This window comes from Physeter macrocephalus, chromosome 2 (assembly GCF_002837175.3).
Source record: "Physeter macrocephalus isolate SW-GA chromosome 2, ASM283717v5, whole genome shotgun sequence".
NCBI classification, from domain to species: Eukaryota; Metazoa; Chordata; class Mammalia; order Artiodactyla; family Physeteridae; genus Physeter; species Physeter macrocephalus.
Genome location: NC_041215.1, coordinates 118,682,866 through 118,710,594, shown reverse-complemented (window position 1 = coordinate 118,710,594; position 27,729 = coordinate 118,682,866). Strand labels below are relative to the sequence as shown.

The 27,729-nt window shown below is 46.4% G+C and overlaps 1 long non-coding RNA gene across 4 annotated transcripts in view; it reads right to left on the bottom strand.

The window, feature by feature from the left end:
* The window catches only part of LOC102988586 (uncharacterized), a 37,263-nt gene extending 9,989 nt beyond the window's left edge, over positions 1-27,274 (bottom strand). For all 4 annotated transcript variants that reach the window (XR_003677669.2, XR_003677670.2, XR_003677668.2 and 1 more), the window contains exons 1-7: positions 27,132-27,274; positions 23,736-23,878; positions 22,592-22,652; positions 14,800-14,911; positions 11,342-11,425; positions 10,775-10,959; positions 5,531-5,640 (exon numbers count right to left, since the gene is read on the bottom strand). This is a non-coding gene — a long non-coding RNA (uncharacterized lncRNA). The remainder of the gene's footprint in view (positions 1-5,530; positions 5,641-10,774; positions 10,960-11,341; positions 11,426-14,799; positions 14,912-22,591; positions 22,653-23,735; positions 23,879-27,131) is intronic.
* Positions 27,275-27,729: the final 455 nt, after the last annotated feature.

The window sequence follows — 27,729 nt, the reverse complement described above, 5'->3', positions numbered from 1 at the left end:
GCGCATGCTTCAGTAGTTGTGGCACGTGGGCTCAGCAGTTGTGGCTCGCAGGCTCCAGAGCGCAGGCTCAGCAGCTGTGGCGCAGGGGCTTAGTTGCTCCACAGCATGTGGGATCTTCCTGGACCAGGGCTTGAACCCGTGTCCCCTGCATTGGCAGGCGGATTCTTAACCACTGCACCACCAGGGAAGCCCTCCCTCACCTTTTTGCAGAAGAAAAATAAGAGTTTCTGGAAAGGATGTGACTCCATATCAGGCAAAATCTCATGACTTAAGGGGCGTCAAAGCCATAGGGAATCTTAGAATCCTAAGGTAACCTGGAGATGTTCTTTATGGGTTCTTGGTAATAGTCTTCCTCAATTATGTGCATTCCAACGACCTCCTCCTAGTTGGTAACCTGTCTTTTCTCTTTCTGTAAGGTACCCTTTGATGAATGGTCATGGGTACCTTGCACGGATCCTCTGGTCCATGCATCCTGCCTCCAGGGAAGCCCACCCTTATCTGCTGCTGCAGTTCCCCATGGCTTCAGCTGGCAGAGCTGTGTGGGATTCTGGGCACCAGCATAGCAAGCAGGCCTGGAGGCAGCCAGCATCAGGAATTGAGGAAGGGAGTTCCAGATGGAAGCAGCAGAGTGTGAAGATGCTTGACTGCAGGCCAGCCCTGGGGCGGGGGGAGAGGTGCGGGGGCTTGGAATGCCCTAAAAGGTTCCAGACCAGTGGAGAAAGCCTGCTAGGAAAGGCTGAGAGCATCGGCACGCAGACCCAAAGGAACGTCTGGTATTCAGTCCCTATGTTAATAAGATTTGGGGAATTACAGACTCCCCAGGATTGAAATCACCCTCACCCTAAAATTCTCATGCCCACCCTCAAGCCTCCTGCCAAGATGACCAAAGCGGTGTTTCCCAAAAAGAGGTGGAAATCTGCCACAACTCTTATGGGTCATTCCTTCAATTCCGCCTAATACTTCTATTGCCGTCTATGAAATGTCGAGAAGGATAGGAAATCCAACTTCAGATTTTTCTGGACAACCAGAAGGAAACAGGTAAAAGCAGAGGAAATGATTTACATCAATTACAACGAAATGAATAAACTTTACAGAACAGAAAGAACTTCTCAGGAGTCTGAGAGGGTGTGAGGTACAGACTATAGTCTCAAAAGTGAGTTTCCGCATTCTTTTATGGAAGAGACAACCACACTGGGCCTCGGATTCCTCATCTATAAAATGGGGGGACCATTCCCTGCCTTGTCTTACTTGATATTGCAAAGAGTAAAGTCCACTTGAGATGCTACAGACCTTACATCTTCAAAGGAAGTTTCTTATGACTTCTGCAAAGTAGAGGCTTATGAACCATGAGGTTATCCAACCAAGGACATGGGAAAATGAGGGCCCTTCACCCCTAGATCATCTTCCAGAAGCACTAGATGGGTAAATGGGGCCAGAACCATCTGTAACATGCTACCAGACTGTGCTTATCCTTTCGGCTGCCAGATGATAACCTATCCTGCTTTCAGGTAGCATGTTTTTCCTTCCCACCAGAGCAATCACGACTTGACCACTCCCAGGACTTGGTGACCCCGAGTACTCTAAGACCACTTCCCACCGGCCTCCATCAGAGAGCCCAAGTAGCAGGTGCAGACTCCTTCTGGAACCAGGGACCGGCCACATGCCCAAATGGAGGCAAAGAGAGAACATGAGGAAAGCCTGAAATACCGTCTCAACCTGTGGGTTTCAACTGCAGCTGAGGGAACCCCAGAGTCCCAGTGAGGTGTCTCAGGAGGCCAGGACTAGTTTTGGGTCTCCCACCCCTAGCTCAGCCACAGCAGCTCTGATGTTATTGGTCTTATATATTGGGGTTCCATATATGCTTTTGTTCACTAAGGGGGTACTGTGACTCTAGAAGTGTTTATAAAACTTTGTCTGCACTGATCTATTTTATAGGTAAGGAAACCAAAGCCTAGAGGTGTGAATTAATTGTACTCAAGACTTCTTTAGAATCAGATACCAAATCCAACAGAAGAATTTTATTGGGGAGAGAGTCTATGCTGCCGACCCCAAACTGAGGTAACATGCACATATATCCCATCTATCCCTATATTCTTGCTGTTTCTTCAGCTCTCCCCATTCCCTCAACTCCTAAGCACTTCTCGGACAGGTAGAGATGCTATTTAGGAAAATGTCCCCTATGTATCCTCCCTCTGGGGCACTGCAGACCTTCCCCTCAGCTCTGCTTTGTGCATCCTCCATCACTAACACTCTGTACTGTTGGTAGATTTAGGCTATGAACACCTTGAGGGCAGGTACCAGGTCTAATTCCACAAATCTGTATAGTCTCCACATTAGGTGCAGTGCCAGTAACTCAGGAGCAGCTCAATAGATGGTTGCAGGAAGGAAGGAAGGAAGGAAGGAAGGAACTTCTGCACAGACATAATCTGTTGGTTTCTCTTCCCTAAGCAAGCTAACCTCCTCCACAGTTTTGGTTTTTTTTTTTCTTTCTTCTGGGTTACAGAGGGCAAATGCTGTAAATTCTAAGGAAAAAGCTGGGCAGATGTACTTGGGAACATTTAAAAAACTAGGTTGGCACTGGAAAGGAAACAGCCCGTATATTTAGCTACCCATGGCACGCCAAGGCCTTATTGAGACAGAAATAAGCACTGTAGGAGGAAAGCTCAATTAAATATTTTTCTAAGCAGTCAGTTCTGGGCTTTGCCTGAACATGGGTACACAGCTGGGGCGGAGCACAGGACAAGAAACCCAGAGGATTCTGAGTCAGGCTCCTGAATCATCTTGGGGCTCAGCTGCTTGCAATATGAAGCTAGTGACCCCAGGGGTAGTGGCCTGATCGACTTCCATGGTCCAAAGAGCAGGATACCTTCCTCTTACGCACTTTCCAGAATCCCTGCAATGGAGGGACCCGTCATCTCCTCCACACCTATTCTTAAGTGGCACCATGTCTCTGAAATATTCTTCCTACAAGTGCTACCCAATTTTCCCAAAGCGCTTTCCATTCCTTAACACTCCCCAAGATTCTTGCCTTATCGAGAAATAAGGTTCCTGGAATGACCTGAGTGGAAACAATGACAGTTTGGGCATGGAACTCCACACACATCCTGCTTATCTCTGTTCAAGTATGCAGTACATCAATCCAGAGGCACAGGAATGACCGTCCCAAACTGACTGGGATGTGAGGATGGGCTCTCATGCTAGGCAGGGCGAGCATGAAAGAGGGTACCTGGTGGTGGCATAGGCCATACGCAATCCAGTACGGAAGCCAGATCTGTCTGCCAAAGTACACACATGTGAATAATAACAAGTATCTTTCCTTTTTCATATTTGGGATCATACTGTTTTGAAAACAGCTTTTTTCACTTAAAAACGTATCCTCAACATTTTCCCATGTCATTGAGTATTCTTCTACGACATGATTTTTAACATCTATATCACATGCTCTCATTTGGAAGTCAGACTTTACTTAGCCAACCTCCAGCTGTTAAGCATTTAGATTGTTTCCTGTTATTATAATGCTAAAATGAGCGCCCCCAGGGCGCAGCCTTGTGTTCACTTCTAATCATTTCAAGAGGCAGAATGGCCCAGTGGTTAAGAAGGACCTTGCAACTGTTCTCTCCGAATCTCAATCCCTCAGTCGTTGGACCTCGCTCAAATGACAGAACCTCTCTGGGCCTCATTTTCTTTATTTGTAAACGGAAAATTTACTCGTAAAAAGAATGAACAGTACTGACCTTATAAGATTGTCCTGAGGATTAAGTAAATTAATAAATGTAAAGTGCTTTAAAAAATGCCATCCTTAGCATAGGGTACTCTGCTCAGTATTCTGTAATAACCTAAATGGGAAAAGAATTTGGAAAAGAATAGATACACGTATATGTATAACTGAATCACTCTGCTGTACACCTGAAACTAACACAACATTGTTAATCAACTCCACTCCAATATAAAATAAAAATTAAAAGAAAAAGAATGCTATCCTTGACACTGCGTTGTTGGTTGAGAAAGTACTCAGTAAACTTTAATTATTATCTCTTTTGGGTTATGTTCTTTGACGAAGAATTTCTGCATCAGCAATTTTATAATTTTAAGGCCTTAAAGCCCAATCCCCTGGTTCTCTCTCTTTTTTTCTGGGCTCTCCTCTTATACCTCTGGTCTTGCTTCCACGTCTTTTGTTACACCCCCGTCCCTGGGACCAGGTAAGGCTGAACATTCCTCAGGTCCAAACCTCGGCAGCGTCCTTCTCTTTCACCACATCCTTGTCTTGGAGGTGTCATCCACTCCACCCCTCAGCTTTCATCACTAGGGTCCCAATCCTATGCTTCTTGCCTGCTTTGGGGTAACCACGGGAGCCAGTGCTGGCCAAAAAGTCATGAGGGCGTTTGCTGGGGATCTTCTGGAGAGATTATCCTAACTCTTAAGAAGGAGACACAAGGTTTTCTGACCATTTTTCCCCTGGACTATGCCACGTCTGAAGTCCGAGGTCTAGGCTGTGCAGCCTGAGGAGGGCAGGCCTCAGTGCTGGTTGAATGATGTCATCAAGGACCCAGACTCTCTTGTGTCTCTGCTCATCCTCTTCCACGTGCTGGTTTCTTCCAAGCAGCAAGTTGGCTGTAGCAGTCCCGGTCATCACGTTCCAGGCACAGCGACAACCAGAGGAATAGAGAGACTGCCCTTTCCCGTGGCCATTAGGAGTGCAAGACGCTTTCCCATAGGCTGCCCAGTAGCCCCCTGTTCCTGCCTCATTAGCTGGAATCGTGTCACATGGCCTTTCTTGAACCAATTAATGGCAAAGGAAATAAGGAGCCCAATCAGGGCAAGCCTAGACCTGGGAGAGGGGTCATCACCCTGAGACTACGATGATGCTCCTAGCGGCATCTCTACTGGCTCCTCTGTCCACTGGAAGTGGTGTCAAGATGAAGGACTTCCATGTAAGGCTCAAGGGACCTGCGTTCGGGTCCTGGCAAAATGGGTAGCTAGCTGGGTGACTCTGAACAAGTCACTTAACTTCTCTGGGTCAGTGTGCTCATCGGTAAAGTAGGAAGAGTAACCCTGTCTTCCTGTTGTAAGAATCCAAGGAGAATAGGTAAGACAACACTTTGTGAGCTTCAAGTTGTTCTATAAATGTAAATAAAGTGTATGAATTTTAAGGGGTTGTTTTCCTTCTTTATGAATCTACTCTCTTAGGCAACAGAGCTCTACAGCCAGTAGCCAACTCAGGGAGTCAGGAATCTGTCTCCTTCCTCTTGGCCACTCTCTTGGGCTGCCTCACCTTGTAACCCACTGTTGTATCGGCAACCCCACCACGGGTCATCTGTCCATCTCCACTCCCATAACCACAGGCCTTTTTTTGGACTGGAGAGTCTTTATTTTATTTTTTTGGCTGTGCCGCGCAGCATGCAGGATCTTTGTTCCCCGACCAGGGATTGAACACCGCCCCCTGCAGTGGAAGCACGGAGTCTTTACCACTGGACCACCAGGGAAGTCCCTGGACTGGAGAGTCTTTAGGGAAGAAAAATGTCCTGCTTACTTCAGATGCCCAGGTCTGTGTGCCTCAAATCTCACTGTCAGAGGGCTGGAATGTTGCATTCCCATCTAGAAGCTCTAGGCTGTCTTCCTTTTGAACCAGTATCCTGAGATCTGTAAAGGCCAGACAGGAAGGTTTTAGAGAGTAGCTGTTAAAAGCATAGGCTCCAGAATCAGGCGGTCTCTGAGTCAGAATATGGACCTCAATGCTCAGTAACTGGTTGATCTAAGCAAATCATTTAGCGTCTGAACTTCAGTTCCCCCATCTTTAAAATGAGGCTGTGAATGTCTGCTTCATAAGGCTGCTCTTAGATAAGATGAAACGTGTAAACCGCCTAGCACTGGTTTGTGCCTGGACTATAGCTAGAACTCGACAAGCAGCAGCTAGGCTTTCTAGTCTATTTATAACAATTGCTGGGGAAAACTCATTCTAGCTCCTCTCCGGCCCTTGAGGAGGTAGAAGCCTTGGAAAGCGGAGAAGGAGATCTAGGTTCCAGTCCTGGTGCTACCACCGTGAACTGTGTGGCCTTGGTCACCCCATTTCTCTCTCAGTTTCCGTTTCCTGATCCGCGAAGTGGTGGGAGCTGCATGGAGCGACTCTCAGGCTCCTCCTGGCGCCAGATGCTCACGAGCTTATTTTTGTGGCTTCCATGTTCTTCCATGGCAAGACTTCCAGAGTCTCCTTCTGTCCACCTGATTTTCAGAATTGGCTCCCGGGACTGTCTGTGTCCAGGAATTTGCTCCAGGGTGCTCCTCACCATTTTCAGGTGTAGACACTGCATCTCCAGATCGGTGTGGCTGCTGCCCTTCTGCTTCTGTCTAGGGGCTCCTCCTGGGTTTCCTGGAGGAGAAGCCATCCTCACCCACTCTCCAGCCCCCGCCCCAGGCTTCTGTGTCCTTTCACTTTCTCGTCTCCTGCCAAAATTCCTGGCTCCCTAAGCCAGGTAAGAAAGCGGTTTAGTCCGACCCAACCTGGCACTTTCTCAGAACCTCCCCTGCCTCTGGCACATTCCTTGTGTTGGGGCAGAACCCAGAGAGCTAGAGAATTCTTCTCCCTCCTTAGCGTGGGTCCCCGTGTTGGCATGCCAACAGCCCCAAATATTTAAAGCAATCATGAAAATGAGCTCAGAGTCCCATGCCAGAGCCTTGAAAGGAATTAGGCTAGAAACAGGACAAAGGAAGAGGTGAGGCCAAACGGAAGATGCCGTGAAAGGCACTGCCCGGCCTGCCCGGGGCCCAGCGCCCTACTCACCGGCTTCATTCATCTGCAGCCAGGCCCTGTGCTGAGCACCAGCGATGCAAAGTTAAATGCATCATCATCCCTGCCCTCGAGGAGCAACAAGTTCAGCCAGGGAAGCTGTACAAACAGAGAATCAGCTACGGAGTGGTAAGTAGGGGCAAGAGGTCACCAGAGGCACATTGGAGCCACCAAGGAAGGGGGCATCATCTCTGCCAGGGAGGTCAGCAAGGCATCTCCTAGAGCACTGGCCCAGGCCTGCCTTAGGACAGGAGTTCGCCAGGGGACAAGGCAGAAGATGTGCTTCCAGGCAGAGGGGAAACAGCAGACGCCAGTGCGCTGGAGCCTGAGACAGGGTGGAGGAGAGGGAGAAAGGGCTCATGCGTAACTGCTTTGTAAACTGTAAAAACGTCTCCACTGGCCATGTTTATGCACACGTAATGCACAGGACAGAGAACAAAATTAGCCTTACGATTTAACATTTTTTTAAATGTTGACAGGGATTGACATATATACACTAATATGTACAAAATGGAAAACTAATAAGAACCTGCTGTATAAAAAAATAAATAAAATTAAATTAAAAATTAAAAAATAAATAAAATGTTGACAGAGATGTACACTTGGCTGCGCGTAGACAGAAGGAAAGTCTTGAGCAGAAAGCCTTTATCAGAAGGGCCTTGGAGTGCGAGCCAAGCATTGTGCATGTGTAGGGAGAGCGGCAGGGCTGTGTGCCCACAGAGCAGCACCTTTCCTGTGATGAATCCAGGGAGACTGATCCCCTGCGGGAGGGGAGATGGGATTTCCCAGGTCACTTGTGTGATGGAAGAGAGTCAGCTTGGCAAACTGGGAGAGCTGGCAGCCCTCCAGGCCCCTGGCAGTGCGCAGGGAAGGTGCCAAAGTCAAAAGCAGATGCCTGAGTGAGCTGTGATTAAGGGAGCTCCAGAAGGAGAAGGGAGAGGTGGGGCAGGCCCAGTGCCTCCCTCCTGCCAGACTGCTTCCAAGTCCTCACAGTAGGGGTGGGGAGTAGCTTTGATCTGAATCTTGGTGTGCTGGGCGGCCATGGGGAAGCCTCTTTTGGAAAGAAATGAGCAAAATGAAAATGACACAAGTGATATGATCGTCAGGTGCTATAAAAAAGGACAGTTATGACCAAGACATCTGCTAATAACACTGATGCTCTTAGCATCATCTTTATTGTATTAAATGGTTCTAACGGTTACTAAGCATCTACTATAACGCAGGCTATGTTAAGCCTTATAGCCATCTTCACAACAACTTCAAGAGATCAGTATCCTTACTAATCCCATTTTACAAAGGAGGACATACCTCCTCGGAAGCCTAAATGAAGGTCCAGGATGCCCCAGAATGGGGCAGTGTGCATTTAAAAAGTGGAAAGTGTTGGAGGTTGACTTGTGTCCTACCTCCCAAATTCATATGTTGAAGTCCTAACCCCTAGTGCCTCAGAATGCGGCTATATTTGGAGATGCGGTCTTTCAAGAAGTAATTAAGTTAAAATAAGATCATTAAGGTGGGCCCTAATCCAATATGACTGGTGCCTGATAAGAAGAGGAGATTAGGCCACAGACAGGTACAAAGGGAAAACCATCTGAAGACACAGGGAGCAGATGGCCATCTACAAGCCCAAGAGAAAGGCCGCAGAACAAACCAAACCTGTCAACACTTTTGTTCCTGGACTACCAGCCTCCAGAATTGTAAGAAACTAAATTTCTGTTCTTTAAGCCACCCAGGCAGTCCAAGCAGACTAACACAGGGGGCAGGGGCCCAGGAGCACCTTAAAGGAACTCGGCAGATCAAGAATGCACGAAGCATGTGGTGCCCCTGAAGGGGAGCCGATCACCACAGGCCCTGGCCTTGGCCTTGGCTGTAGGGAACCTAAGGACATCTTAGCGTCCTCAGCTGAGCGATGAGGGTTTGCAGTTGTGCAGCAACGGTGCCATTGATGGGTGTCTTCCTTGACAGGATCAGGGCTTGAAATCAATGGGATGAAAACTGAAGTGTAAAGAGACGAAAACACTAGCTCTAAAACAAAGCGAAGACATCATAATCTTTCCTTTATATACCTTTATACACCAGACCTCCAGGAGAGGTGAGATCAAGGGGGCTGACCAATATTTCCACTTGCTTGAGAAGCAAAACTGGTGCCACAAAGGAATTCACATTCTCACCTGAAATAGACGGGAGCCCAGAGGATGGACCCTCATGAGAAACACCGCTAGGATTGGTCAGTAACTAGGTCAGCAGTCACTGTGTCTAGGTTCTTGAGTTCTTCGGAGCAAATTATCCATTAAAAGGAAGAGACGAAAATGTAGTGTTGAAGTTTGGTTAAACTAAAATTGGTCTAGTCAGAGAGTGGAGTGGGGAAGAGGGTTTCAGGAATTCAACCAGCCCCCGATGCAGCTGCTGTAGAGACCCAAGTTGCCCTGGAATCTGCAGTAGATATGGAAATTACCAGAAGTACAGAAGGAATGGGGGCTCCAGGTTACAGGGTGGGGAGGATGGAGATGGAGGAGTCAGGGAGAGGCATCTGCAACTTTTAAGAAAGCTGGATTTCTGTGTTGAGAATAGACTTTATTTTTTATTTTTTTTGGCCAAGCCATGAGGCACGCAGTATCTTAGTTCCCCGACCAGGGATTGAACCCGTGCCCCCTGCAGTGGAAGTGTGGAGTCCTAACCACTGGACCGCCAGGGAAGTCCCGAGAGTAGACTTTAAGGTAGGTACAGGCTACTTGCACAAGGAGAAGGCTAGCCAAAGAAATAAGGAGGAGGTGCTTTGCAAACTGGGCTCTGAAGGAAGAAGGATCTGGAGCTTAAAGGACAGAGGAAGGTGCTTTTTCCCTTGAGAAGTGTGAGAGAGAAACTCAAGAAGGTTCAGCGGCAGGAAGTCCTCAATGAAGCGTTTAAAAATTTCCCTGTGTCCTGGGATTTTAACGGGGAGGATCGCTTGGTCAGATATCTTTGGTGAGAAGTGGCGCTAACTAACAGAGACAGAGCTGACAGTAGTGGGGTGTGGAGTGAGCCACGAGAATTCAGCAGGCGCCTTCCTGGGCAAAGGGGGAGCGGGGATAAAGGGTCGTAAAAGAGGCCTGCTGGATTTTCAATCAGACCTGGAGTGTCAAGTTGCAGCTCAAGTGATATCCAAATGTCTCGTATTTCTATTTGATCATTTCCACACTTAACTTCCAGCGAGCAGAGCTCACCATCTGCACAATGTCAGGCCAAAGAAATAAAACCCAAGAGGAAATTGCACTCCAGTGCAGCATAATCGGTCCGATACGCCTGGGATATTAGCTGAGACATGTGTGTCTTCACTTATCTAAGTACTAACATCTTGACTGTTTCGAAGCAGGACGTTTCCCATTTGGTCTGGCCGAGAGGCAGCTCCAAAATCAGCCGTGAAGTGGCAGCTTTCCGGTCTCGCTGAACTCCTCTCCCCGGCTCCTACATCATATTTCTCCCCAGTCGCTGCAGATGATTCTCATGTGTTGACAGGTTATACGTTTCAAGACAAGACACCAGCGGGAGTCCGGGTCTGAGCAAGAACCAAACAGTGCAGCAGGGAGGCAACGTGAGATGGATGTTAAGTGACAGGGGCAGGAGGGGACCTGCCCCCTCTTCCCAGCCGGCTCTCTTCTTGGCCCTGCTGACGTGTCCTCTGCAGCCCATGGGCACAGTGGCCCATCTCAAACAAGTCACGTAAACTCTTCAAACCTTAGTTTCTTCCTATGAAAAGCAGGCTCAGCAATGCCTACCTTGTAGGGCAGTAGGAGAAGCTCCAAACACAGCACCTGGCACACAACATCAAGAAATGCTTTGAAAATAATACTAATAGTGAACGCTTGGGAATTCCCTGGTGGTCCAGTAGTTAGGACTCCTCGCTTCCACGGCAGGGGGCAAGGGTTCGATCCCCGGTCAGGGAACTAAGATCCCGCAAGCCAAAGGGCGCGGCCAAAAAAAAAAACCAACAGTGAACGCTTATATCATGCTTACTGCATGCCAGGAATGGTCTTCATTTATACGTCTGATTTAATCCTCCACAACCGTGTAAGGCAAATTCCATTATTATCTCCACTTTACAGAGGAGGACGGTAAGGCACAGAGGGGTTCTGTAACTTGTGCATGGTCACAGGGCTGGTAAATCTGGGATTCGAAGTCAGGCAGTCTGGCTCCAGAGGCTAGGTGTGAATAGATAAAAGGAGTGAATTAAGCAGCTGGTGTACTGGTGTACAGATGGACAAAGAACGTGGATCCCCATGAACTCCAGGAAGGGGCCGCTTATCTAAGCAGCACATTGATGACCTGCAGGCTGGAAGGTCCCATCCCAGCCCCACGGCGCTTAGGAACGCCGGTTAATCATCTAATGTTGCTGTGCAGTGGCCTCACCGACTCCAAGCTAGAGGTGAAGGCTATCTCCCTCACTGAGACAGGGATAGTATTTGCTATAATTTGGAAAGTTAGAACTGGAAAGGACCCAGAGATCTTTTCCAGTTCTAACTGGACATTTGAGGGAACTGAGGCAAGAGACCGGAAGTGACGGGCCCAGGGTCACACAGTTACCTGCTGAGACAGGACCCGCATCCATGCCCAGTGCTGTTTTCACTACACCATATGGCCTCTTCTTCATGCCAGGAATAGTCCTATCTGAAGGACGGAAGAGCAATGACAGACAAAAAAAAGCAAGCTTTTTTGAAGAGTTGAATACATGAATACATGGCAGATTGCTTTACAATGGAAAGGTCTTCTTTTGTTGCGAGAAGTCTCTACTTATGTAAGTCTGGTGACATCATCAGGCTTTGCCTCTCCTCTTGCCTGAAGGCTCAGGGAGATGCACGGACGCACAGAGCGAACCGAACACTGGTATGCACCCTCCTCGGCCAAATGGGCCACTTGCTGTTCCCCAACTGGCACAGCCAGAGTGGACTTTCTGGGCTTGAGCCACTTGAGGGCAGTGGGTCAAGTTCTCGCTCCCACATCAGCCAGGCCTGGGTGTGATTCTCCATCCTCAGCTCATCAGGGTGTGACGTTTGGCAAGTACCTTAACAGTCTCCCTGACTCCATTTTCCATTTATCAAATGGGGAAATAATCCCCTCCTGTGGGGTTACAGAAATGAGATTAACATATGTACAGAAAGCATTTAGCAGAGGTCCTGGCACTCAGTAAATGGGAAACAGGATTACCTCCCTGGAAGGTCTTATTCCACAGGCTGTTATGATTTATGGTTGTTTGGGTTTACATCTTATCTCCCTCCTAAGGAGATACCCATCTTAATGGCAGGAACTGGGCCAAGCTCATCTTTCCACTCCTGCTGCGCCCTGAGCCCCGCACAAAATCGGTGCTCGGTGAGCACGCATTCAGTCGGAGTGAACTGGACACAAGCAGGATGAGTTCATTGTAACCAGAAGCAGGGGTTACAGCTTTTGTAAAGAGCCGGTGCTGACTGCCATTCTAAATAAGCTTCAGAGGTTCTGGGTAGAAATGGAGAGTGGGGAATCGCTCATGTCGACTGAAAAAAAAATGCACAACCTAAAATTTGAGAGTTATGTTTCATTCGGCAGACATTCTGAGGACTTCAAGCCCGGAACACAGCATCTCAGATAATGCTGAGAAACTGCTCTGAAGAGGTGAGGGAGGAGCCAGGATGTATAGGAGTTTTTGCAACAAAAGACCAGGTAGTGGGAACATCAAAAGATTACTGTTAATCAAAGAAATCTCAAGTTAATGAATTTAGCGCTTTTCTATGTATGGGAAGATACAAAGTCTGGGCTCATTGAAATCATTCCTTTGATATGCACCTCAGGTATCTGGGGCCAGTATTCTGCACTTTCTCATCCTGAGTCTCCTCAGGGTGAACTGTCAGGGCAGCTGTAATGTGGTGGCTTGATGGCTGCAATATCCTCTGTTTACGGATACGGCAGGCGATATTTTAGTTCACACTCACAACTCTCATTACTAGTTTTCTTATGAGTGATAAACACAATAATGGTAACCTCCACCTACAGAGGACTTCAAATAGTCCACATCAAGTTCTTCACACCCTCTACCTCATGTCATGCTCACTGAGCTAGGCATCATTATCCCTATTTGAGGGAAAGGAAACTGAGGCTCCAAGAGATGACATCATCTGCCAAAGGTCAGATGGCAAGTGTACATCTGAGCCGGGGTTTGACCCCAAGCCTGTCTGACTCCCAAGTCCATGGTCTAAGTTCAGGGGCTGAAAAACTCCCTCCCACTGTCTGGCCCTGTGCCTGTTTCTATATGGCCATCAAGCAAAGAAGCGTTTTTACACTTTTAAATAGTTGGGGGAAAAATCAAAAAGAGACATATTTTTTGACACATGAAAATTATATGATATTCCAATTTCTGTGTCCATAAATAAAACTCTATTAGAATGCAGCTACATCATGTCACGTATGTATTGTCTGGCTGCTTTTGTGCTATAACAGCAGTGTTGGAGTATTTTCAGGAGAGACGATGTGTCCCTTAAAGGTTAACTATCTACGACCTGGCTCTTTACGGAAAGAGTTTGCTGACCCCTGCTCAATGCCATGCTACCTCTTAAAGATAAACTTCCTGCCAAGAAAACATCCCTTTTCACAAAAGTACCGTTATAGAAAGGGCAGCTGCTCTTGCAGCTATGAGCATTGGTCCTAGACTCTGCCTTTCCCTATGCATGCCAAGCCAGCTCTGGGTTCTCACAGCTATCACCAGCTCCCGGTGCAATTCGAAAGGCAGAGCTGGGGGCAGTGTCTGGACTCTGCCAGGCAGGGACAGGCTGGAGCAAGCCTGGAAGGAGTGGGAAAGGGATTTAGACACAGAAGTCAGCCCGACTTCTTTAATACCTTCGCCCCCTTGATTCGCGGTTTCCTGCCACATCTTGTTCAGCTATGAACGTGCCCAGGCGCCAAGCAGGGACAGGCGGGCCAGAACCGATGAAAGCACAGGGGCCCCATGCCTCACAACATTTTAGCTGGCTCCCACCTTGGAGGAGGACAGAGGCCCAGCTCAGAAGAACCTCTCTGGGGAGCCTCAGGCTATTCCCTCCCTGTCCTCCTCCGTGAAACTTGAGCTTGGCCTAGCTGCTCTATCCCCAACCCGACCCACGCAACCGACGCAGCTGCGAAAAGCAGGCCTCTCCTTCACGCTGCATAACCACTCTGGGGGAGTCTATAACACCCTCTGCCCTTCCATTGCCCCCCTGGGGGGTGAGTTCCAAAGAGCAGATTTTGCTCTCTGTGGCACTCCTTCATTCAACAGGATATTTGAGCACCAGCTATGTCCACCTCTGTAGAGATATGAAGGAAGTAAAAGTAACGGAGGAGCTTTCTATTTGTTTCAGGATACAGATGCGCCACATGGAGAAGCTACAGAACAATCCGGGCAAATTCAGATCCCTGTACAAATGCTGAGTGCCAGTTATATATTTGGCGTGCTCCAAGTGCTTTCACATCCATGCTTTTACTTAAGTCTCAAAACACTCCTGTGGCCCAGGCATCCTTAGGCCCATTTTACAGATAAGGAAACTGAGAATCTCAGAGTTTGCCTGATCAAATGGCTTGTTAAGAGGTGAAGCTAGGCTTTCCATGCAGGTCTCATTGGTTCTAAAACATGTGCATCTTTGAAAAACGGGGCTACCCCCACGGGGTGCAGTTGGGTGCCTGAGTGGGTGCAGCATGGCGAAGGAAAAAAGTCTTTTTTTTTCTTTTTGGCCACGCGGTTTGTGGGATCTTAGTTCCCTGACCAGGGATTGAACCCGGGCCCCCCCGCAGTGAGAATGCCGAGTCCTAACCACCGGACCACCAGGGAATTCTGAGAAAAAAAGAGTCTTAATTGAACCCTTATATAGCAGCTGAAAGAGCACTGGATCAGCAATCAAAAATTCTTCCAGACCCAGCTCTGCCTTTTAATTAGCGATATGCCCCTGGGTGAGATTTTTTTTTTTTCATCCCTGGGTCTCAGGGGATGAGTGAAACTACAGTGGAGAAGCTGGACCAAGTGATCTCAAAGCACTACCCACCTTCATTGCTTCTCTCTGTATCTACTTCACAGGTGCTGCACTTTGGCACAGGAATCATCATTTAGCTCTGGCCGTGAATCACAAGGCTCAACCCTAGTGCCTGTATCAGAACCTTAAAAAGACAGAGAATCTCTCATAAAACTCAGATAGTTGAGCTATATGGGCTCATTTGGCAATGAGAAGGGAGTGGAAATGGGGTGATGGGGGCAGGGCAGGGGGCAGAATTCTAACCATGTCTCTTTCTATTGCCTTCGAATTTTCCCTCCCTGCCCACCACCTTTTTTTTTTTTTCCCAGTACGCGGGCCTCTCACTGTCGCGGCCTCTCCCTTTGCGGAGCACAGGCTCCGGACGCGCAGGCCCAGCGGCCACGGCTCACGGGCCCAGCCGCTCCGCGGCACGTGGGATCCTCCCGGACCGGGGCACGAACCCGCGCTCCCTGCATCGGCAGGCGGACTCCCAACCACTGCGCCACCAGGGAAGCCCCCCACCACCTTTTAACTTTTTGAATCACGTAAAGGTGGTACTCATTCAAAAAATAAATTGAAAAATGAACAAAAGGAGTTGATTTACAGAAAATTATTAACTCAAATACTATCGAGGCGAAATGTGGATATGGCAGCAGTCATGAAGGTCCTGTGCAAGTGACTGGTACAGAGAAGCTCTGTCCCTCTCTGTCAGCACCCTGCCAATTGTGCCTTGGTCTGCTTCCTAGTAACTGACTGATTGATTATTGGTCACCCTTTAAATCTCATGGGCCGAACATAAAGTGGTAAGAGAAGAAAAAAACAGCAAGACAATTCACAGATTTTTAGATGGAGAAGAAGCTGAGAGAGCTTCTAACTCAGCGCCCTCACCAAACAAAAAGTGTTGGGGATGGAAGGCTCAAGGCTTGTCAAGGGTCGTTGGCAGCACTAAGACCTCCCTAAGCCCTGGGCCCTTGTTCTTTTGGAGGCTCTATCTCCCAGCAAGCATGTCCAAATGCACCCGCATTGAATAAATGTTGTTCGTATAATCTCTAAAGCATAATTCTAATTTTGCTTTTGAAGTGGTTTGACTCTTGTTTTTTTTATTCTTTTTTTAAATTTTTATTATTTATTTTTGGCTGCATTGGGTCTTCGTTGCTGCGCGCGGGCTTTCTCTAGCTGCAGCAAGCGGGGGCTAATCTTCATTGCAGTGTGTGGGCTTCTCATTGCGGTGGCTTCTCTTGTTGCAGAGCACGGGCTCTAGGCGCACGGGCTTCAGTAGTTGTGGCACGCGGGCTCAGTAGCTGTGGCCCGCGGGCTGAGACTCAACGAAGAGTCTCCGCAGCATGTGGGATCTTCCCGGACCAGGGCTCGAAGCTGTGTCCCCCGCATTGGCAGGCGGATTCTCAACCACTGCGCCACCAGGGAAGCCACGGTTTGACTCTTAGTAATGTAAAATTTATGGTTGCTTATGATTCCTGAGTATTTGAATAATTGTGTTCCCTGGGATTGCTGCAAAAAACGAAAACCTCAATAAAAGTTGTTTTCCTAGGAAAATTCTAAATGCTAAATTTCATAGTTAATGAAGGTGACATAAGAAGTTTTAATTAAACGTATATTAACTTTGATCTTGCAATTTCCTTTGGTATCATCTTTGCTCATGACTTAAATTCTCCTAATGCCTGCAAAGCTCCTAAGTAACAGGCACTGTGGGCTGGTGGCAGCAGAGGTGGGAACCCACTCCCACTGCCTCCCAAACCGCTGTACCCCCTGAGAACACTGGCACTGACAAACAGAGCCCGTCTCCTGCCCACTCCCACCTACACGGATGCTGCTAATAGTGCAGGTGATGGGAGCCCAGGGGGTCTATCCCCCCACCATTCCTGAAATAACCTGCTGTGGAAGGGGGCTGTCCCTCCCTCTTTCAGCACCTCCCTCCCATCAGCCCTTCCGGCAACTCCATAAATCATCAAGGCTCTGCACAAAATTCCCTTCCAAGGTTTCCCAGAAAGAATCACTATTAAGTAAAAAAAAAAAAAAAAAAAAAGGTAAGGGTGGTGCTTCTTAGAGGTTGACCCAGGCATGAGGAGAAAGAAACCAAGAATGTAAGCTGGGGACTGCAAGCTGATGCCTACCAGGTTTTGTTTTCAATAACAGAGTTCTCAGGCTGCCTCTTTTTCATTTCCATTTGCAGTTGGGGGGTGGGGAAGGGGGAGAGCTTTGGAGTGGGGTTCGGTGCTGAGAATATACATACAACTGAAGATGAGTCAAGGCTGGAAGCATCCAGATGACCAAGATGAAAAGCTTCCCAGGGCATAGAGTCACAACTTCTATTCTCTTTAGGGACCCAAGAGATGACTGCAGGGCAAGACAAAGAGTCTGAATCTGTCTGTTTTAACAGGATGTGGCAGCCCAGGGACTGCTATGTAACTGCCCCTACTCCTATACCTCAAGGAGCACACAGGAGACAGAGGCACCCAATTAGATATGCACTTATTGTCCTTGGTATGTACAAGTGTCAATGCATTATTCACCACCTGCATCTTTTATCCACTTAATTAAATCCTGTACTTGCTCAGTGCTTAGCCTGCGTCCCTCCGACACAGGCCCCGTGAGGTCCCAGAAAGCACTGGTCTTAGCTTAGTCCATGCAAATACAATAATAATAACATTAACAGCTAAAACTCATGGGCTTTTTTCTTGTGCCGGGTGTTTTGCTAAGCACTCCATTCATACCTCATTTAAATCTCAGAGTACCACACTGAGATAGGGATCGTCATTATCTCTGTTTTACAGGTGGGGAAACTGAGGTTTGGAGAAATTAAATATCTTCCAAGAGCCAAATAGCTAGGGTCAGAAAAACCCAGGCAGTCTGGCTCAAGCCACTCTTTGAACCAGTCCCCTTCACGGCCTCATTAGCTGACTTCTGACTGTTATTTCAGGTTTGCTGGTGACCTGTGCTCGTGCTAAGGACTAAGATTAAAAACCCTCTACTGGACTCAGAGTGGTCACTCCTAAAGCACCTGTTCTCAGGGGCTCCATGTCCCCATTCTAACTCCACCTCACTCCCCCATGGCACTTTCCTACCATGCAGCTGGCACTAGCTTAGCTTTGCATACCCTCTCTCCTTTGAGTCTCAGCCTCCCTATGAGGTGGGCAGGGCAGGCCTTTTATCCCCACTCAACACAGGGAACTGGGCATAACAGGGATGGAGAGACTTGTCAAAGGTCACTGCAAGCATTCGGTACAGCTGGAATTCTAGCCCAGTTTTCTACAGCCAAAGCCACCTCCTATTGCTGGTACTACATCTCAAGGTCATGAGGAGGAAGGGAAGGAGACTCTCTAGGGTCCTTGGTTCTATGGCTTGTCCTCCTCTCACCAGAGGTCAGAAAATAGCTCTCTGGGATTCTCCAGAATGACTGACAACGGTGATTCCTTCCCAGTCAAGACTCTCCCCTTAATTATCTGTTCCTTCGGGTTATGCAGTTCCCCCAACTGGTCTTATGCTCAAAGCACAAATGTGCCCCAGGGGAGAGTAACACAGTAGCTTCCTAATTCTTTCATGTTGAGAGAGTTCACGATCCCTTTGCGACAGAAAGGAGCCCACTGAGCTAAAAGTGAGGCAAGGCGACGGGTAAAGGAGACGGCAGAAGGGAGAGGAGGACTGTAAGTCGTAGAAAACTCCTCTAGAGTTTTGCCAAAGTTGGTCCAGCACACTGCAGACAGACTGCTGAGTTCAGGGAGTGGGGGCAGGAGGCCTCCATCTTCTCTTCTGCTCTCTCTCCCTCACACTCATTCTCGTTGATCTGGTGGTGTTAAAGCGTGCCAGGATTCAAGAGGGGGTTCATGGGGCTTTCTTGAAGGAAAGTCAGAGGCAGTCTGGCTGTTAATGAGGCAAATTATTCACCAGGGTCTTTAGAGTCACAGGAATAATCCCAAAGACTAAATTCTCAAAGAAGTTCATCATTTTTCAGCACAGATAGCTTACCAGTTACCTTATGCGACCTTGGACAGATGGCCTACCCTCTCCAAACTCAGTTTCCTCAACTGCAAAATGAGGCTAGAAGAGACCTACCTCCTCAGGATTGGGTGACGATCAAATGAGATAATCTAAGTTCTTTGTCAACTCTAAGCCAACAGAGAGATGTCATTATTCCTCATTCACTAATCACCTTTACCCCTAATTGGCTGTTGTACACAAAGTGAGTACCAGAATCTGCCATTAAATTGTTTTACTGGAAGAGATAAAAAGGCAACACAAACTGAAAAAAAGGTTATAGCATAAGAGAGCAGACAGTCCTGGACTGAAGTCAACAGCAGCCTGGACAAGGAAGCGCCAAGTTCTCTAACCTTTGCACCACACCTCAAAGGGCATTGGCCCCTGACTCACAGGTAACACAAATATTTTTTACTCCAATGTATTTCTTCGTTCAATACACTCATCCTGCTCTCCCTGGGGCCTCTCCACATTTATCAATATTATGACTGCCTTTTAAACAGTAACCTGAGTGGGATAAAAATATCACAGTCACTTACTTAAAATGCCAGCTTCTGGGTTCCATACCTAGAGACTCTGGGGTGAGCCTCACAATGGGTGACCCCAGACCCATTCTTTCAGACCCTCTGCATCGGTTTAGTTAAGTCCCAAAGGGCACGGACCGTGTCATTTAACTACCCAGAATATCGTCAGTGCCCAACACTGAGAAATGACGCTTGCTAATAAACAAGAAACACCAGGAAGTCTGAACACTTGCTTCTTAAAAGACGTAACGCTTCGTCCCCAGTATCATTTCACAACTTCAACCAGTTGCATAACTCCCACCCCTCCTTAAGAATGAAATTCCAGCCACGTCAGTTTTCCGGTAATGAACTTTTCTGACACCCCCAGGCTGGATTAAGTGGCCCTCCGTTGTGGTTCCACAGCTCCCAGACCAGACCAGCACTTACCGTATATTCTATTGGTCAACTTAACTGTTCATCTTCCCCCCACTAGCAAAGAGTTTGCCCCCTTCCCTGAGGACAAGTGCTGTGTCCCCTTCTCTTTTGTGTTTCCACAATCTAGACTGGTGACGGCACTAAATCAGCAGTCGTTAATGAAATGAACCACAAAGGGTATGGAATGGGATGGGACAGGCGGTAAGCACTTCGAGATGGAAGAGGGGTGAGAACCCTCCCTCTGTGATGTTCTAGTACAAGGACCCTGTGTCGTTGTTTTCAAGGACTGGAGATTTTTTATCTTGTCTGTGGTTTGGGGGTTTTGAGAAATTGTTTCAAGCAGTGGACATCAAGAGATGCTCCTTTTAATGCCGTGCAAGTGTCTCAGTTTTTCACACTAATTTTGACATCTTGAAGCAGCTGTTTCAAATTAGCTCATATCAGAGGATCACTCACTCTGAGGTTCTATTTGCTTATGTAGCAAATTGTCATAAATTGTATTACTTTTCACCCATGTCTGGTTACCTCCTGTAAGGGGATCACGCTTACCCACATTGTTGAACTCCATACGGCCATGTGACTTACTTTGGCCAAGTATTGTGGGCAGAAGTGAACAGAAGCACCTCCAGATGAGGCTGTAAGAGTAATTTTAGGCTTCAGATGCCCAGGTACCAGAACAAAGATCATGATAGGAGCAGAGCCCCAACTGACCCACAATGGACAAAGAGTGTGGGCAAGAAATGAACATTTTTTTGCTGTAAGCCCTGGCATTTAGGATTTGTTACTGCCACATAACCTGGCATTTCTTGGCTCGTGTCCAGATACCCACACGTCCCCTTTTTTTAATCAATGAAAATGTTCACACGAAATATATTTCTTTTTTTTTGGCCACGCCGCGTGGCATGTGGGATCTTAGTTCCCCAACCACGGATCGAACCTGGGCCCCCGGCAGTGAGAGTGCCGAGTCCTAACCACTGGACAACCAGGGAATTCCCAGAAAATATATTTCTTAATATATATACCTCTGTGGGTCTCAGTTTCCATGTCTGTAAAATAAGGGAAAGAATAATAACATAATAATAATATCAAATGTTAATTAAATGCTTATCATGTGTCAGGCTGAGTACTTTATTTATTTATTTATTTATTTTTTTGGCTGTGCAGCATGCAGGATCTTAGTTCCCTGACCAGGGATTGAACCCATGCCCCCTGCCGTGGAAGCATGGAGTCTTAACCACTGGACTGCCAGAGAAGTCCCAGGCTGAGTACTTTAGAAAAAGTATCTCATTTTATCCTTACAACAACCCAATGAGGTAGGCATTATTATTATTATTATTATCATTATACAGACAAGGGAACAGAGGCCTGGAGAGGTTAGGAAACTTGCCCAAGGAAATAAAGATACTAAGAATAATTAGTGATGGAATGAAATGATCTGGCACCAGAGCCTATTCTCCTGACTTTTGTGCTATATCTGTGGGGTCACCTCTAAGATCCTGTCCATCTGGGACCCACTAAGACTCTGTGACATTGCCGTATGGTAACAGCTGCCCTAGGTCTTCAATTTTGAAACCAAGACCCATTTCCACCACTGCCCTTCTCTTGCAGGTTTAAGAAGATCATTTGTGCTGTGCTTTGAACATCTTGGAGGAAGCCACCAGAGAAATGGAGGGGATGCCCCAGGCCACAGAGGAGGATGTGCCTCCCCTGGGTTCAGGGTCTGCTCCAGTTACTTTCCTCTCCAAAGTTGCTGCCTTGTTGTGTGAGAAGTGTGCCACCAAAGCAGAAAGCCTTCCTGCTCTTGCCGGCAGATTTTTACAGAGAGATGGAGATCACTTACTGGAGAAATGGTAGCCAGGGAGGGGGCTTCCTCTGGGGGAGGCCGGGATGAGGAGGTGTGGCCTCATTGTGTGGCTCTGGACTCAGGTTTGCAGCCCCAGGTCACAGGGAATTTTGTTCATTTTATCCTACTAATCCTCACAACAGGCACACCTCAGCCCTCTAAGAAAGGAGCAAGGCATAAGAATTTTCCCTAGTGGAAGCCCAACTCCTTTCATAGAATGACATTGGAGGAACACACACAGACGTCCCATATCTTGAGCCCAGTGAGACCCTGCAAGGAACCTGCATCCATCTCCCTTCTTCTGTTAAGGCAGAAAGGCTGTTTTGAGAAGACATTTTCATTCTCTCTTGATGACCTGGCTCTAGAGATTGAAAAAAGCTCAAGAGTCCAACTGACCTGAAAAGAAACTGGTTCCTTCAGAAGAACAGAAATGCCAGACTAAGGGCCTCCAGAGTCTCTCAGCCAGAGGGCAGTAATGAAGCTCTCACCCATAAACCTGTCCCCAGAACAATCCTGAACTCCTTCCAAGACTCTTGCAGACTCAATCCTGGGGTCCTGTCATGGAAAGAGCCCAGAAGTAGACTCTTGGCTCTGTCATCATCTAGTTGTATGACTGTGGGCAAGCCACGTGACTTCTCTGGATCTGCACCTCCTTCTCTGTGATGATGGAGTTGGATGAGACAACCTCTAAGTATGCTCCCAGCAGTATGATTCCAGGATGCCATGGGGCCTCTGGCTCTGGGACCATACTGGCATAACTGTCTTGCCTGACCGTTAGCAAGAATGGCATCGTTGGTTTACCTCCTCCCATCCACTCCACCTTCCCTAAGTGCTATTGGAAGACTGGTGTCTCTTAACTTCTGTCCCTCTACCTACCTTCCAGCCACATCTAACTCTCCTCCTGTCCCCACTACCAGTGCGTACAACCTGTGGAGGGGAAGTACAGATGGATGCCACCAAAGGTCATCAGCCACTTTGTTTTGACCCTCAGCAGCTCTGGCAAAGGACACGGCAGAATTGCTGTTGGGGCGTATATGAGGATTTCACTCACCTGCCTTCTCCTCATCTTCCGTTAGCTGAGTTCACAGAGATTTGGTTCCATTTTGGCATCCCTAAGAGTAGAGTTGAAGCATGAGAGGGACAAGATGGATTTTTTTAGGGCCCTAAGCAATATGATGTGAGTAACCCCTCATGTTTTTCTACGAGAAAGAGTTCTACCAACGGCTGATGGTCAATGACATCAGCAAATCAACCCCCTGCTCAGGCTCGTCTGATCACAACTCCAGTGCCCCCCATTCAGATGCTCTTCACCATGCCTTCCTCTGGGCAACTAAATTCTTACTCCCTCCCCTGCAGGGGAGTGTCCTGCAGTACTCCCCCCTACCCCCAGCTGATCTGGGCCCTAACTCATTGGTGCTGACTCAAAGAAAAGCAGACCCCTCAGGCAGCCGGAGGGTGGACCTGGGCCAGAGCCTGCAGGAGTGGGCAGGAGGGCAAGCAGAGGCAGGAAACCCATCAATCAGCCTGTCACCAAGTCTTTGCCGATCCCCTCCCCCACTCCCTACCAGGACTTGGTCCCATGCTGAGCCGCACAGTGGGGTCCCAGAGACGGAAGGGGAGAAGACAGGAGTCTTTATTTTGTAGCAGCTAAAGATGTAAAGATGGCGCTCATTCTTTTTGGGGGTCCATCCCCAAGTGTGCTAACCCACCGTCACTCACGGGAGGAAGGTCTGAGTACTGCCGGTAAAGGCTGCCACAGTGGAGTTTAGGGAAAGGGGCAGCCAGGATAGAGTTTTGAATCTGTATTTGCAAAGTGTTATACATAAAAGTGAGATAATGTCAGTTGTTTATAAGAGAGGAAGCAAATGGAAATTACGAGGAGCGTTTAATGCCCTCAAATCGACACCCTTGGTGCTACCATTGCCACCGGCCCCCCCTTTTCTCTCCTACAGACTTGCTGGGTATGGGGTAACTCCTTTGAGTTAAAGCACTGTGTTTTTAAAATGTCCCTGCTAAAATGAATCAACTATGCTACTCTGAGAGAGTCTTTTTAACCCTGTTAGTACCCAGGATTGCATGTGCAGAGAGGGAATACAGGTCCATAAAAGATCCACAGAAAAGTGACTTTGCGATGAGGAGGATAAACTTTAGAACCCCAGAGCCCTAAGCAGTGAAATCGTGACTCAATGACTTACCTTGTGTAACTGAACTAGGGGCAGTTAGTCAACTCCTTTGAGGCTTAGTTTTCCCATCTAGAGAAGAGGAGTAAAGCAGCAACCTCCACGGAGCCTCGGTAGGAGAGGCACAGCACTAGCACTGCATAGGCACTCTGCAGCCACTGAGTAAAGACGAGAATGGGGAGAAATGAGCCCGTGGGCAGGGAGCGCCAGAGGAAACGGCCCTTTCTCGTCCTTCTGAGGCCGGGCTTGACGAGCAAAGCGCACCCAGGGCTCCCTCTGCTGTCTAGTCTTTACACCCATCTTCCCGCATCAAATACAGCGTGCCCAGGGTCCTGGGTCTGGGGCGCAGAAGGGGCACGTGCCCTAATGTAATCAGTGGGGTCCTGTTTGCACTTTGCTAACGTTATTTCTTGAAAACTTTCTTTCCTTTCCATTCTGCTGTTCCTCCCCTAATTTTATGCCTTTGTCTCATGCCTAGGGTGGCCCTCCCATCACCAAAGTCCTCCACGATATATCACTCTCAAAAAACCTCAGTCTCTTTATCTGTAAAAAGAAAATGTTCTCTGAAGTTGAAGCCAGTAAAATAACAGAGTTAAAGTTCGATAACGTAACTTCTAGGTTCAAAGTTCTTCCTTTTTCCACATTACCACCTCTCTCTGAAGTGTGTGACCTTAAACATAACATTTAACTTCTCTAAGCTTTTTCCTCATCTGTAAAATGGAGGAAACAACTGTATTCATCCCATGAGCTTGGTGTGAGGAGAAAGGGAGACAATGAAGGAGCCAAGGAGAATCGACAACAGAAAGGGCACAGTCAATACTTGCTATGATCTTAAAGCACAGTGTGTTCAAGTAACTGAAGCAAGTTAGGTGCTTAGAGTGGAAACAGGACATGAAAACAGATAAGACTGGAAAGGTAAACAGGAGTCAAGTCATGAAGAGCATTGGAAAATATGGTCCCACGGTCACCCAGCGCAGGCTGTCGTGAGGATTACATGAGTTTATACGGGTCAAGCCCCTAGAACACAGTCAGGCTCACCACCAGGCGCATGTGTCAGGTACTCCTGATAAAACCCTCCTGCTACTAATCATGACTTACAACGAAAGCAGGGCAATCTGTGAGCAGAACAGCCTTGGGTCGATGAGTTAAGGAATAGTTGCTTGAAGGAGAAAAGACTTAGAAAAAAGAACATCAGGAAAGAGAAGTGAAGACCCCCGTCAACCCTGTAATACCGGCCTTTGAATTTTAACAAATTACACCATTTCATGTGCATGTGTACACACTCATGCGCGCACACACACACAGCTCCCTCTCAAAAGAGAGAAGCCCCTCTCCTACTGGCTCCCTTTCAAGCCATACCTCCACCACTCAGCAACCTGTTGGCTCTGCCCAGTGGTAGCGCCATTAGGGCATCTCCCTGCGTCAGTGTAGTCTTTTGACCTGCTTTTGGGGGGCCATGCTCTCACTTAGGTTCGCCCACTGGTTTGTGTCTTCATTGCTCTAGTTACTCAATTGGAAAGCCCAGTGTTTTTGACAGTGTATTTATTTAATACTTCCCTCCTGTACTGACCTTCTGAAAGGGAAAAAAAAATTCTTGAAGACTCTGAAAATGTGGTTAGAGACCTGAACACCCTAAGTTTGACAAATGGTTGATAAATAAAATCTTATTCAATTAAATGCATTATCACTACAGAAGAGTTTTATTTTTATTAACAAAATGAAAATACTAAATTAAAATGTTATCTTCAAACTAGCAAACCCTAGAAAATACACCCAAGTTCATCTTAATTATATATTAGTGGGTTGTTTGTGCCAAAAGACCTGTAATTACTAAATCCTTTGGTCTTTTTCTTTACTTAGTCTGCTTGGTCACATGATGACATTATGGAAATTTAAAAATAACTTAATACTTACTAAACTGTAATTTTACACAAGCGCTTAACCATTTTATATATGCCCTCAAGATGAATCTTCCAAACCTTACACTTCATTGCCAGGCTATGTTCCTTTCTTGTGGTTATATTGTATCACCCCCTAGTGTTATATATGATGCTTGCAGCCAATACATGATGTCAAATCTCTGCTTTACTGAAGGCATGAATATCTGTAGATAAGTACTTTCTTGATTTATAGATTAGGTTTCCAAAGAATATATGTAAATCCATTGGGTTCCAAGGCCAAAGTGCACTATATAAATCTTCAAAAATATCTAGAGAACTAGTGACTATACCATGATACCTTATGAAAGGTGTTTTCCAAAGTCACTGCACAAAACATATAGTGAATATAGTGTTATAAAATCAACAATGATTATTCTGTTTTCCCCTGCTGACATTTCTAGAGAGACATCAATGTTTAATGTCAATCCAGGAAAATGGAGCGGCAGGCTTCAGTAACGGAGAACAAAACCATCGACAAAGAGATGGCTCTAGTTGCACTTAAAAGGTTAATTTCTTTTAATGATTAGCATCTATTACTATTATATCTTGAGCTGCTGAAATAGTTCGTGATATTTTTTAGTTTTTTTTGCTTCACAGAATTTAATTAACATGTTTTCTGGCTTATAATGACTCCAGCTTGCTGGAGTCTTGTTCATTGGCATTGACTTTGTAGAATTTATCAGTTCTCCTAATTTCCTCTAAATTCTTCTATTAATTCTTCAGTTTGCTCCTCAAGAACATCTTCAGAGCCGTCCCCACCTACTTATCTAGTGTTTCCTATCTTCATCAAGGGCCCAGAAATGCTAAAAAATCATGCACACATTCTTTAACAATGTAATAAATGTCCCTATTTGTTTCTAGCAATGCTTTTCTGCCTTAAAGTCCACTTTGTTAAATATTAATACTGCTTTTGTTTCATGGATTCGTGTTTTCAGGTTATATCTTTTTTATCCCTTTACTTTAAACCTTTCTGTATCTTTATGTTTTTAGTGTGTCTGTATCTAATTCTTTAGGTCTGTCTTTCTTTAATCTTTATATTTTGTGTATGTAATCCAATTTGACGATCGTTATCTTTTAACTGAAGCCTTTAGTCTGTTTATATGTAATGTTATTATACTGATACATAAATACATACACATATGTGTGTGTATTTATGTATATGCTTGAATCTACCATCTTACTACGTACCGTCCTACTAGTTCTTTTCCTATCCCTTCTGATTGTTTTTTAATTCTATTTCCACTGCGTTAATTTGTTATACATTATTTTCTATTCTTTTAATGATTACCAGAGATTACAACATATACTTGATTTGTAGTTTGACCTCTTCCAGAACAACCCAAGAACCTTAGAACATTTTAGCACTATTTACCCTTTCTCAACCTATATGCTGTTGCTAGAATACATTTCAGTATTACCCCCAAATTTATTATTGCTACTATTTATACAGCCTATATTCACTTGTACTTACCTATTTCTCCTTTTTTGTTGACTTTCATTACTTCCTGCATTTTCAAGTCTTAGTTACCTTCTGTCCAATAGGTGGATCTGCGATAATAAATTGTTTTGTTTGAAATTGTCTTTATTTCACCTTCATGTTTTAAGAATATCGTCACTGAGTATAGAATTTGAAGAACTTTGAAGATATAAATCTATTGTCTTACAGTCTATTGTTAAGAAGTTGACTGCCTTACTGCTGCTCCTGTTTTTCTACTAGCTGCTCCTTTTTTTCTACTAGCTGCTTTTAAGATATTCCTTTTTCCTCTGGTATTCATAATACTATGATATTCTTAGGTGTGATTTTCTTTGTACTTATTTTGCCTAAGGCTTACCGGGAGATTCTTGAATATGTGGCTTGATTTTTTTTTACTGATTTGGGAAAATTCTTACCCATTATCATCCCTCCTCTTTCTCCTTCTGGAACTCATTACACACTTGTTATTAGAACTCTTCATTTTATTTCCTATGTTTCTTAAACTTGTTCATACCTTTCCATTGTTTTTTGTGCTTCTGGATATTTCCTTTTGATTTCCCTTTCTAGCCACAGATTCTTAATCTGCATCTAATTT